This window comes from Amborella trichopoda, chromosome 2 (assembly GCF_054954075.1).
Source record: "Amborella trichopoda isolate Santa Cruz 75 chromosome 2, AtrichopodaSantaCruz75HAP2 v2.0, whole genome shotgun sequence".
NCBI lineage: Eukaryota > Viridiplantae > Streptophyta > Magnoliopsida > Amborellales > Amborellaceae > Amborella > Amborella trichopoda.
The window spans coordinates 5,850,172-5,862,816 of record NC_142337.1 but is presented as its reverse complement, the minus strand read 5'-3'; positions in this window follow the sequence as shown (position 1 = coordinate 5,862,816).

Sequence of the window (12,645 nt, the reverse complement as noted above, 5' to 3'; positions counted from 1 at the left end):
AAATGTAAAAATATCAATTTTCAGATAATAAGGCAGTCATTTGCACATGAAATTTACAATGCCTAAATATTTAACAACAGTAGAAAGAAATCTCACAATTTTACTAAAAGCAGAAATATCACATTTATTTCTAATAATTTGATAGTATCTAAAATTTTTTAACAATAGACAAGAAAAATAAATAAATTATTTTTCTAAGAATTTACAGCATTTAAAATTTCTAACATAGATAAAATATCACAATTTTTATTAAAAAGATTATTTTTCAAGATAATGAAGTCGTGTGCGCATAAAATTTATCGCGCCTAAAATTCATGATAATAAGCAGAGATAATTATTTCATTTTATTTTTTTTAAAAATGGATTATTTTTCGAGACAATGAGGTCAATTACACACAAAACTTATAAAATAAAGATCCTGGACAGAAATATCACTATTTATTACAAACAAACTATTTTTCAGGAAGACGATGTCACTTACACACAAAATATTTGAGAGGGAGCTTCCGATAAAAATTCGGCTAGAGAGAGGAGTTCACTGTGTTTCGACCAGAGAGAAAAATCTCATAAGTTTTCTAAGGTAAGAGTCCTCACCTCTCTGAATTTAAATTCTACTAATATATTATTTTATTCTTTTATTACGTTATAGGTGTGAGGGTTAGCTTACGCTTTAAACGCTTAAAGCGCACGTCGTTTAGTGGACGTGGCAAGAGCAAGGAAGCAACAAAGCTTTTAAACCAAAAGCTTTTAAAAGTAACGATGGTCCCTAAGGACCATCATGTTCAAACGAATTGTCACGTATTAAAAGTTTCTTTTTTTTTTTTGAAAGTTTAAGATTGTTACATTCTTCACCCTTTAAAGAAATTTAGTCCTCTAAATTTATGTACCTGATTACTGAAAAAGATAGGGATATTTTTCTCTGATATCGTCTTCTCGTTCCCAAGTCGACTCTTCTCTTGAATGGTACTGCCATAATACACGGACTAAAGGAATCTCCTTCTTTCGCAACACTTGCACCCTTCTATCCAGTATCAAAATTGGCTGCTCAATGAAGGATAGGTCCTTCCTGATCGGTAAAAGTTCATATTTCAAGATATGAGATGGGTCGGGCTGATATTTTCGTAGTGAAGATACATGAAAGACATTATGGACATTTGCTAATTCGGGTGGTAAGGCAAGTCTATAAGCGACACCTCCGATTTTTTTCAGGATTTCAAATGGTCCGATGTAACGTGGGCTCAGCTTTCCTTTCTTGCCGAATGTCATAATGCCTTTTATTGGTGAGATTTTTAGGAAAACTGGATCACCTTCCTCAAATTCAAGATCTCTCTGTCGGTTATCGGCATAACTCTTTTGCCGACTCTGAGCTGTCTTGAGCCTTTCACGAATTAATGCTATTTTATCTGTGGTATCTGGATAATTTCTCGCCCCAAAAGCTTTCTTTCGCCAACTTTGTCCCAACAGATGGGTGACCTGTATTTCCTTCCATATAGGGCTTCATATGGTGCCATCTGAATACTGGCTTGGAAGCTATTATTATAAGCAAACTCAATCAGGGGTAAATGGTCATCCCAGCTTTCTGTAAAGTCAATAACACAGGCCCTCAGCGTATCTTCCAAGGTTTGGATGGTCATCTCCGATTGTCCATCAGTTTGGGGGTGAAAGGCAGTACTAAAGGTGAGTCTCGTCCCCATGACTGACTGTAGTCTAGTTCAAAATTTAGAAGTAAATCGAGTATCCCTGTCCAATATAATATTGACCAGAACTCCATGCAACTGCACTATTTCCTTAATGTACAACTGGGCCAGTTGATCCAAAGTGTACGTCGTGCGAATCGGTAGAAAGTGGGCAACTTTAGTCAACCGGTCCACAATGACCCAAATGCTATTATGTCTTGAATTTGTTCTAGGCAAGCCAGAGACAAAATCCATAGAGATGTGCTCCCACTTCCATTCTGGCATGGGTAAAGGCTGCAACAACTCAGCGGGCCTTTGATGTTCAGCTTTTACTTGCTGGCATGTTAGGCACTTAGATACAAATAGTGCTACCTCTTTTTTCATATTATTCCACCAAAAGGTTTTCTTCAGGTCCTGATACATTTTAATACTTCTGGGATGTATCGTATAACGAGAGTGATGTGCTTCTTCCAAAATAGTTTTCTTCACACTCTCATCATTCGGAATACAAATATGACCCTTGAATCTTAGCAAATCCTCACTACACATAAAGAATTCGTCTCTCTTTCCTTGCTTCACCTCTTCTATAATTGTTATAAGCTGAGGGTCTTTCTTTTGTGCCAATCGAATCTGTTGGATTAATTAGGGTTCTGCCTTAATGTTGGCCATCATACCTACCACACCATTAATGGACAACGTCAGATGCCAATCCACTATTTTCTCTAACAATCTCATTTCTTGGATCATTAGATGAGCTAAGACTCTCGTAGATTTTCCACTTAGAGCGTCGGCCACAACGTTAGCTTTTCCTGAATGATAATGTATTGTATAATCATAATCTTTTAAGAAATCAATCCATCTTATCTGCCGCATATTTAAATCTTTCTGAGAGAAGAGGTATTTCAAACTCTTATGATCTATGTATATTTCGAATTGCTCATCATATAGATAATGCCTCCATATTTTCAAAGCGAATACTATTGCAGCTAGCTCCAAGTCATGAATTGGATATTTTTTCTCATATTCTTTCAACTGTCTGGATGTATATGTCACTACTTTCCCATATTGCATTAATATACAGCCCAAGCCTTTATGTGAAGCATCACTATAAATCACAAATCCCCCACTCCCCTCAAGAATAGTTAAAATAGGTGCTGAAGTTAATCGAACTTTTAGTTCTTGAAAACTCTCCCCACATTCACTTGTCCACTCAAATTTGATATTTTTCTGTGTCAATCGAGTCAATGGGGTTGCGATTCGAGAAAATCCTTCTACAAATTTTCTATAATATCCTGCCTATCCCAAAAAGCTTCGAACTTCAGTTACATTACTTGGTTGTTTCCAATTAACAACGGCTTCAACCTTTGAAGGATCAACTGATAGACCTTCCTTTGATATGACATGTCCTAAAAATGTCACTTGTTCAAGCTAAAATTCACATTTACTAAGTTTGGCATACAATTTCTTTTCTCTTAATATTTTCAATACCATTCTTATATGCTGCTCATGTTCCTTCTGATTCTTGAAATAAATTAAAATATCATCGATGAATACCACAATAAATTTATCCAAAAAGGGCTTAAAGATCCGATTAATCAAATCCATAAATGCAGCCGGTGCATTGGTTAATCCAAAAGGCATGACTAAAAATTCATAATGGCCATACCTTGTTCTGAAAGCTGTCTTGGGAACATCTTCACTTTTAATCTTAACTTGATGGTATCCAGATCTAAGATCAATTTTTAAAACCACTTGTGATCTTTGTAATTGATCAAATAAATCATCAATTCTAGGTCATGGATACTTATTTTTCACTGTCACTTGGTTCAACTGTCTATAATCAATACACAATCTCATAGTCCCATCTTTCTTTTTGACAAACAGTATTGGAGCACCCCAAGGTGACACACTAGGCCTGATAAAACCTTTATCTAATAATTCTTCCAATTGTTGTTTCAGTTCTTTAAGTTCTGTAGGTGCCATTCTGTAAGGCGCCTTAGAAATTGGTGCTACCTTGACAATAATTCAATGGAGAATTCAATTTCCATGTCAGGCGGTAATCCTGGCAATTATTCTGGAAAAACGTCGAGAAATTCTTGGATAACCGGAGTGGTATCCAAATTTATTTCTTCCTTCCTATCTTCTTTGATATAGGCAAGAAAGCCTTGACCCCCTTTTTGAAGGAAACGATTAGCTCGAATACAAGAGATTAAATATGATGGGGAGTCTTCTTTGACACCATTGAAGTAAAATATTGGTTGATTCGGAATACTAAAGGTAACCATTTTCTTATAACAATCAATACTTGCATGGTATGCAGAAAGCCAATCCATGCCTAAGATTACATCAAAATCTTGAATTTTCAGGAGTATTAAATCAACCAACAGTTTCTTTTCTTCTATCTTTATTACACATGATTTGTACACTATATTGGTGTTAATTGAATTTCCCATCGGTGTGGCTACCTCTAGAATGTATTCTAATTGTTCTGGTTCTACCTTTAAGTGACATGCAAAGTGTGATGACACAAATGAAATAGTAGATCCAGGATCAATCAAAACATGAGCTATTTTTTGGAAGATAATAAGAGTACCTTGCATCACTGATTTTGAGGCCTGAGTGTCTTGCTCAGTGATTGCAAATACTCTTCCCTTCATCTGCGGCTTTTGAGCTATCTCTCCCTGCTTTGGAAGTTGTTGCATTTGTAAGCTAGGACATTGTCTAATCTGGTGTCCCAATTTTTCACATTTAAAACAGGCTACGGTATTCCAATAACAAGGGCTGGATCCATGGTTTTTCCCACATTTCTTACATGGTTCTATTGGGCTTTGAAGTGGCAAGAGCCTTGGCTTCTTGTTGTCCCTTTCAAACTGTTGTCGATTAGATGGTGTGGGTCTAACATGGCTTTTCTGATTTTTCGTCTTTTGGTAATCTTCAAAATCTTTTTCGATAATTTGGGCTCGATCCACTATTTCAATATAAGTTCTTAATTTCAAGACTGATATCCTGCTTCTGATAGCTGGCCTGAGACCCTTTTCAAATTTTTTCACCTTTCTTGCCTCATTGTTAATCATATGTAGTGCAAATGTGGCCAATTCAGTAAACTTGGCCTCGTACTATGCTACTGTCCGATTACCTTGGATTAATTCCAAAAATTCCATTTCTTTTTTGTCACGAATAAAATTTGGAAAATACTTTTCATTAAATGCCTCTAGAAATACTTCCCAAGTCAAGGGTTTATTTTCTTTGACCAATACTCCTTTTGCCATTCGCCACCAGTGTTGTGCTTCACCTTTTAACATAAAGACTGCCAAGGCCACTTTCCTATCATCAGGACATTCCATTACCTCGAATATTTTCTCCAATTGCATAATCCATCCCTCGGCTTCCAGTGGGTTTATAGCACCCTTAAAAGAAGGTGGGTTCAATTTCTTAAATTGTTCGATATTACTCCCACCATTTCCTGTAACTGACTGCTTGGGTGGATTGTTGTTTTCCATCTGATGTTGCATTAGAGCAACTGTATTTTTCAAGGCTTTGTGAATTTCTTCCATATTGGCTTCAGCTATTCTGGATCTTGACTTTGTCCCAGTCTGTACACACAAGAAATGTGATTTTAAGCACATTCTTTTTAAATTTCTTAAGAATCTTAAACCTATTGCTCTGATACCATAATTGTCACACCCCAAGAATTTACAATGCAGATATTCCTGAGATGTGACAGTCAAAACATATATACATCTCTTGATAGGACAAATTTACAGTGGTGAGTTCTTACAAAGTAACAAAAGAAAGCTAGCACAACAACAATATCTTCCAAGGTTGATCTTGACTAGCACTCAAAATGAATCCGCAGTTATCTTGAAAAAAATGTTTACCATAGTTTGATGAGTTTGGTTACTCAGTAAGTGACCATCATAATCCTAAAAATAATCATGGTTGAAAGATATCAATATTTCAAAAAAGAGATCTATTAACAAAAATGCATCAACAGTTTTACTTTCAATAAATGCATAATTAAGTATAATCCGAATAATTGAAATGCATATAACACTTTAACGACAGTGCATAATTCAAAGGATTTCACAAAATACCTTACTGGTGTCCCAAGTAGGTCACCTATATGCCCCATCAGCGTCCTGATGGGTCCACTTAATCCCTATCGGCGTTCTAGATAGGTCCACTTAATCCCTGTAGGTCCACTTATACCTCACCGACGTATCGGATGAGTCCACTTAATCCCTACCGGCGTCCCGGATAGGTCCACTTATACCTCACCGGCGAATCGGATGAGTCCACTTGCATACTTAAATTATTTCTAAATCTCTTTAAACATTCGAAAGCAGCAAATATTATGTACTGATCTTATCACTGAAATCATTAATATGAATTTCACTGACACCATTAATAACAGTCACTTTCAATAACATTTCAACCAATCAAATATTTTGGGTATAAATTTAGAAAGGTAGCAGTTCGTAAAGATATTCTAGCATAATTGCCAATCTAATATGTATAGAAAAACTCTTATAGAAATTCAAGAATACGGAATTATCACAATTTATGGGATGTTAATTTACAAATAAACATTTCACAATAATGCTATAATCAAATGCAAAAATATCAATTTTCAGATAATAAGGCAGTCATTTGCACAAGAAATTTACAATGTCTAAGTATTTAAAAATAGTAGAAAGAAATCTCACAATTTTACTAAAAGCAGAAATATCACATTTATTTCTAATAATTTGATAGTATCTAAAATTTTCTAACAATAGACAAGAAAAATAAATAAATTTAATTTTCTAAGAATTTACAGCATTTAAAATTTCGAACATAGATAAAATATCACAATTTTTATTAAAAAGATTATTTTTCAAGATAATGAGGTCGTGTGTGCATAAAATTTATCGCGCCTAAAATTCATGATAATAAGCAGAAATAATTATTTCATTTTATTTTTTTAAAAAATGGATTATTTTTCGAGACAATGAGGTCACTTACACACAAAACTTATAAAATAAAGATCCTGGACAGAAATATCACTATTTATTAAAAACAGACTATTTTTCAGGAAGACGATGTCACTTACATACAAAATATTTGAGAGAGAGCTTCCGATAAAAATTCGGCTAGAGAGAGGAGTTCACTGTGTTTCGACCAGAGAGAAAAATCTCATAAGTTTTCTAAGGTAGGAGTCCTCACCTCTCTGAATTTAAATTCTACTAATATATTATTTTATTCTTTTATTACGTTACAGGTGTGAGCGTTAGCTTACGCTTTAAACGCCTAAAGCCCACGTCCTTTAGTGGACGTGGCAAGAGCAAGGAATCAACAAAGCTTTTAAACCAAAAGCTTTTAAAAGTAACGATGGTCCCTAAGGACCATCATGTTCAAACGAATTATCATGTATTAAAAGTTTCTTTTTTTTTTTTTTTTTGAAAGTTTAAGATTGTTACATGTAGCTATAAGGATTCGGATGGATGGAAATTTGGGAACAGGGAAAATGGATGGAAATTTGGGAACAGGGAAAAAAGTTTCTTCATAATCTATCATTTCTTTCTGGATGAAACCTTTGCAACCAACCTAGCTTTGCATTTTGCTATTTTCCCTTCAGAGTTCAACTTTTTCTTGAAAATCCACTTAAAACCAATGACTTTATATTTTTTAGGTAGGGATACTAATTCCTATAAATGATTTGGTTAATAGAAGCATACTCATCTTCCATGGATTTTACCCAGTATTTCCTTTCGGGACAGGTTGAGGCTTCACGGTGAGTTCTACGTTCTGAATCTGGATCTTCTCCAACCTTATCAAAATGTTCTCCAAGGTAGACAAAACGTTATAGGTAAAGAGGTGGTCTACTGACTCGGTTACTTCGTCTTGGTTCAGGTAAATGTTCACTTTCTTTTGGGAGTTGAGAAACATGTTGAGTTGGTTCAGAAGTTTCAGGTTCAGGGTCTCGAACTATATCATTATTTTTGGCCTCTTCATAAAAGTTGGCTTGTTTTCTACTCACCCTTGCTTTAAGGAACTCTTCCTAAAAAAAGTGGGGAATACGACTTGTGAAAATTTCGTGAGGAGTGAGTGAAACAGCTTTTGTGGGAGTTTAGTTAAGGATGTAACATACTGTTAATATGGATTCTCCCCAAAACTCCAATGAGAGATTTACATGCCCCATCATACTCCTTACCATTTCCACTAAAGTTCTATTCATTCTACCATTTCCACTAAAGTTCTATTCATTCTCTCAGCTACACCATTTTGTTCAGGAGTATAATGCATGGTGTACTGATGGATGATCCCATTTTCAATGCACAATTCTTTGAAAATATCAGATGAATATTACCCTCTATCGGTTCTAAGGACTTTAATTTTCAGGTTGGTTTGATTCTCTACTTGGGCTTTATATTCTTTGAATTTTTCGAGGGCTTCTGATTTTGCATGAATAAGGTACACATGACCATATCGAGATTGGTCATCTATAAAAGAGATAAAATATCTTTTTCCATTTTTGGTGGTCACATTCATAGGTCCACATATGTCACAATGAATTATTTCCAATACGCTAATAGCTCTTTTTGCCCTGGTGGTATTTTTCCTTGCACACAAGACTCGCACACTTTTGATAAATCTCTCTTATAATTTTGAAGAAACTAGTCCCTTTTTAATCTTTCCATTCGTTTGATATTAATGTGTCCTAACCTCATATGCTATAGGGTAGCATCTAATTCATTAGGAGACGAGACATAAGCAACGTTCTCTTTTATTTCAATAGTAAATAGCCTGTCTACAAGTCGTCCAGTCATGATCACATCTTTGCCCTTCTTGACCACCACTTTCTCCCCAATGAAAGTAGTTATGAATCCAGCCATAGACATCTTAAGAACCGAAACCAAGCACTTCCTTGTATCAGGAGCATAAAATGCTTATTTTAGGATCAAGGGGCTCCCACTCTTCAGTTTCAGCTCAAAATCTCTAACTCCAAGTACACCAGTTTCTGATTTCCTCCCATATAAATATATTGCTGTCCTGGCCCCATGGGAGTTAAAGACCGGTAACCTTCATTGGTGTTTGTGACATGGGTCGTAGCCTTCGAGTCAAGACACCAAGAAGCTCCCTTAGAGTTAGCTAGCATGGACTCGAAAATCACACATGTCAATTCCTTGTTAGTTCCACCAAATTTGTTGAACCAACAACTATTGGCTATGTGGCTCACCTTATTGCAAATAAAACAAGTTTGAGTCTCTCTCTTTGCTCCTTTATTTTCAAAATCTCTTCTATTGAAATATCTTTTCTTCTCAAAAGTATTTCTTCCATTTCTTTTCTTAAATTTAAAAGATGGTTGAGATTTTACCATATACACAGCATCCCTAAAGGTTTGCCTTGAACTCCTCATTTCTTCTTCAAATTTGATGGTTGTGATGAGTTCCTCCAATTTTGGTGTCTTTCTTCTAATAAGGATGGAAGATATGAAAGTCTCCCATGAATTAGGAATATAATTCATTAAATAAATCACTTGCATAGATTCATTGGGCTTCATGCCTGTATCTTCCAAATCTCTGACTAGCGCACGAAATATGTGCACATAATATGCAAACTTGGTACCTTCTATCATTTTTAAATCATTGTACCTTCTCATTGCCATAGTTTGCTTCATGAGAAAGGGTTCAACATACTCACTTTCAAGTTTATCAAAAATCTCACTTGTAGTATAGATTGACTCGTACGTAGAAGCATACAAGTCAGTCATGACACATAAAAGAATGTGCTTGCATATCAAGTTCCTCCTCTTCCAATTGACGTACTCATCATTGATTATTTGAGATGAGTCTTCAGTTGGACGATGAGGTAGGTCCTCAAAGAGTACCTCATGCAAGTTTTCTTCATAAAGCACAAATTTGATTTTTCTTTTCTATGAAACAAAGTTGGTCCCATCAAACCTTTCGGTTTTCAGGATCTCAGAGATGAAGGTACGAGCAACCATTATATTTATATTCTCAAGAAAAAATAAGAAAAGACTCCTAATGGCAATCAAGTAAAACTAGCTCTGATACCAATGAAAGAAAGATCTATGTGATCTTTTGCCGGGGAAATACAATTTTTTTTTTTTAATAATAATCAACCTGCATAATTTTGGCAACAAGATCACTCACAGATGGTCTTATTACGAACAATAGAAATTCCAAAAATAAATAACACCTTAATCAAATAAATCTCAACTACTTAATGCCATTCATACAACCTAATACTGTGCTTGAGAATATAAAATAAAAGAACAAACAAATAAAAGAAAAGATGCCGGAGATTACCTCAACTGGGCTTTTTACAACCCAAACCGAGTCACCATATCCAATAGCGCAAGATCAGCGGTCTAGCTTCAAACTCAAACCGAGAAAGCTAATTTCGGCCAAACTAGGTAACCACCCTTAAATCTCTACACAACCCTAACTCCAAAATAATTAAGCTCAAACCTTAATTTTCCCATTATATTAGATCATGAGAGAGAGATAGTCTCTATGTTGGGGCATGCCCCCTAAGGTCTTTTTAGGAGAGACAGAGAGTAGAGAGAAAGGGACGTGGCCCTTAGGGAAGAGAGAGAGGGGTGTAGAGATGGGAGAAGAAGAGCACCCATATTTATAGTGAAATTTAGGTATAGGGTTTCCTATAGTTTGCTTCTTCCTTGAGATTGAATATGGACCGTTGATCAAGGTGACTTGTGGGGTGAGAGATTGAGCCATCCATTCCATAGATGGGCTATCAACATTATAGAAGGTACATGAACCATTATTCCCCTTTCCTTAAACCATTTTTCCCATCAATATATTTAAATAAGTTAAATCTAAAACATCATGCATTCCATAAAATTGCATAATTCACCTCATATTTTTTATAAGAATATTTATATAATATCAAGTCAAGATATTCTTTTAATATTCAAGATAAGATATGGTCAATATTTCCCAAACAATATTTGACCTTATGTTCATAAGATGGACTTTCCAAAAATTACAAAACTTGATATCAAAATAATAACAAAGGGAGCAATAGTTGGGGTATGCCACCCATATGTGGCATATGTGGGCCCCCACCCATTTGCCACATGGTGGACCCATGTGCATTATGGTCCCCAATGAAAATTTTATAAATATTTTTTAAAAAATTTTATTTAAACATTATTTGAATTTTATATAATTTGTAAAATCAATAACTTCATATTTATAATTCCAAAAATCATAAATAAAATATTGAAAGATTCATAAAAATTTAAATAATAAATCTAAAATAATTTTTATAATAAAATGAACACAATTAAATTAATATGATGGGAAGTGGATCCATATGGTTCAGGAATTTTATCAACGATCACGGGGTACTCCACCTTCAACTGTGGATTACAGACTACACTTGCTTTATCGAACTGACCCAGTGTTTCTCATGATCCACAGTCCAAGCAGGAACTCATTAGCGGGTAACCAAAGTCTGGTCGATGAGCCAAGAAATCGCAATCCCAGTCTGTGGATTACAGGTCCTCCCCTAGAGACAAGTCAAGGTTACCACGACTTGATGCGACCACAGCTCTATGTTTCATAGGGGTATCTCTCGCATATGCATAGACTTCACCCAAAGGTGCATATCTGGCTTTCCCGAACGATCTATCTATATGTATGCTATGTGATGGATCATGGATGAGGTTTTGGCCCTCGTCTCTGTTGACCTACTATCACACACAAGGGTCACACAGTCCTTCGGCACACTCATCTAGGCATAAGCTCCGATCTCATCAAGGGCTAACCCAAAAACCCCTATCAATTTATTTTTTATGCCCAGGTACCTTGGGTTTTCTAACCGACTGGCTTATATCGTAAGCACAGTCCGGTATTAACAAACATCATTTGCTTAATATTGTCCTCGAGGGACCATACTTCCACTGAGTTTATGTTCTACTATAATAAATGTTTTTCATTACACACTCATAAGGCCTTTACCCAAATCATATAGAAATAATGGTTTGGATCATAAAGAGACAAATGCATTGGCTAAAAGCCTAAATAAGCCCTAGAGCTAGGAAACCGTAGGTGACTCAACCTAAATTCTCTACAATTTCAAAACTTTAAAACAAAAATTGGGCTACCAACTCCGGGTGTTGGGCCAGAGGAATTGGATTCCAAGTAAGTCCCCAATTTTTTTTTAATTATCAGTTTATCTCTTTTCTTTTATTACTGCCTTGTTTTTTATTTCTTTATGGATTTTGTATGATTTCAGAAGAGCTCTGCCGGTGGTTTTTAGAGAGAACTAATCTTTCAAGATAAACATATGTCTTTGGACCATAATTCGACATCTCAATTGTTTAGAAATCATAAATTTGGGGAGATTTCATCTAAGATTTCTTCAAATTTGTGTTATAAATAATTTTCCAATAGCAAAGATTAGAAAAGAAGAAAATAAATGGTCAGGAATGTATATAATGTTTTAATTTTACTTTTTCTATTTTTTTTGGAAAAATGACATTGTGAGACTCTCCCACACCAATGTGTACAAAGGATTACAATTAAATTTGGCACAAATATCTACAAAAGTCAAGTCCCACATCCATGTGATAACTTTTTTAGAGATTTGTGCCAAATTTAATAATGATCCTTTGGAGTCCAAGACACATGGGTGTGGGAGGGTCTCATAGGATCATTACTCTTTTTTTTTTATTTACATGAAATTTTAAAGGTATGTTCACCACACCTAGGTGCATCTAAAAAAAAAAAATTCAAAATAATAATTTGGCTAAAATAACTTGAATGTTATGGGCATTTTGATGAATTTTATTGTTTGCAAATTAATGTTTATATTTTTGTGGGTTTCAACTGGTTAAAAAATACAGACATTCAAAATTTCATGTAATTTCAACTAAAATTGCTAAAAACCCTAAAAAATATACTTTCTAGACACTCTACCCCCACTCTAAACTTTTCTC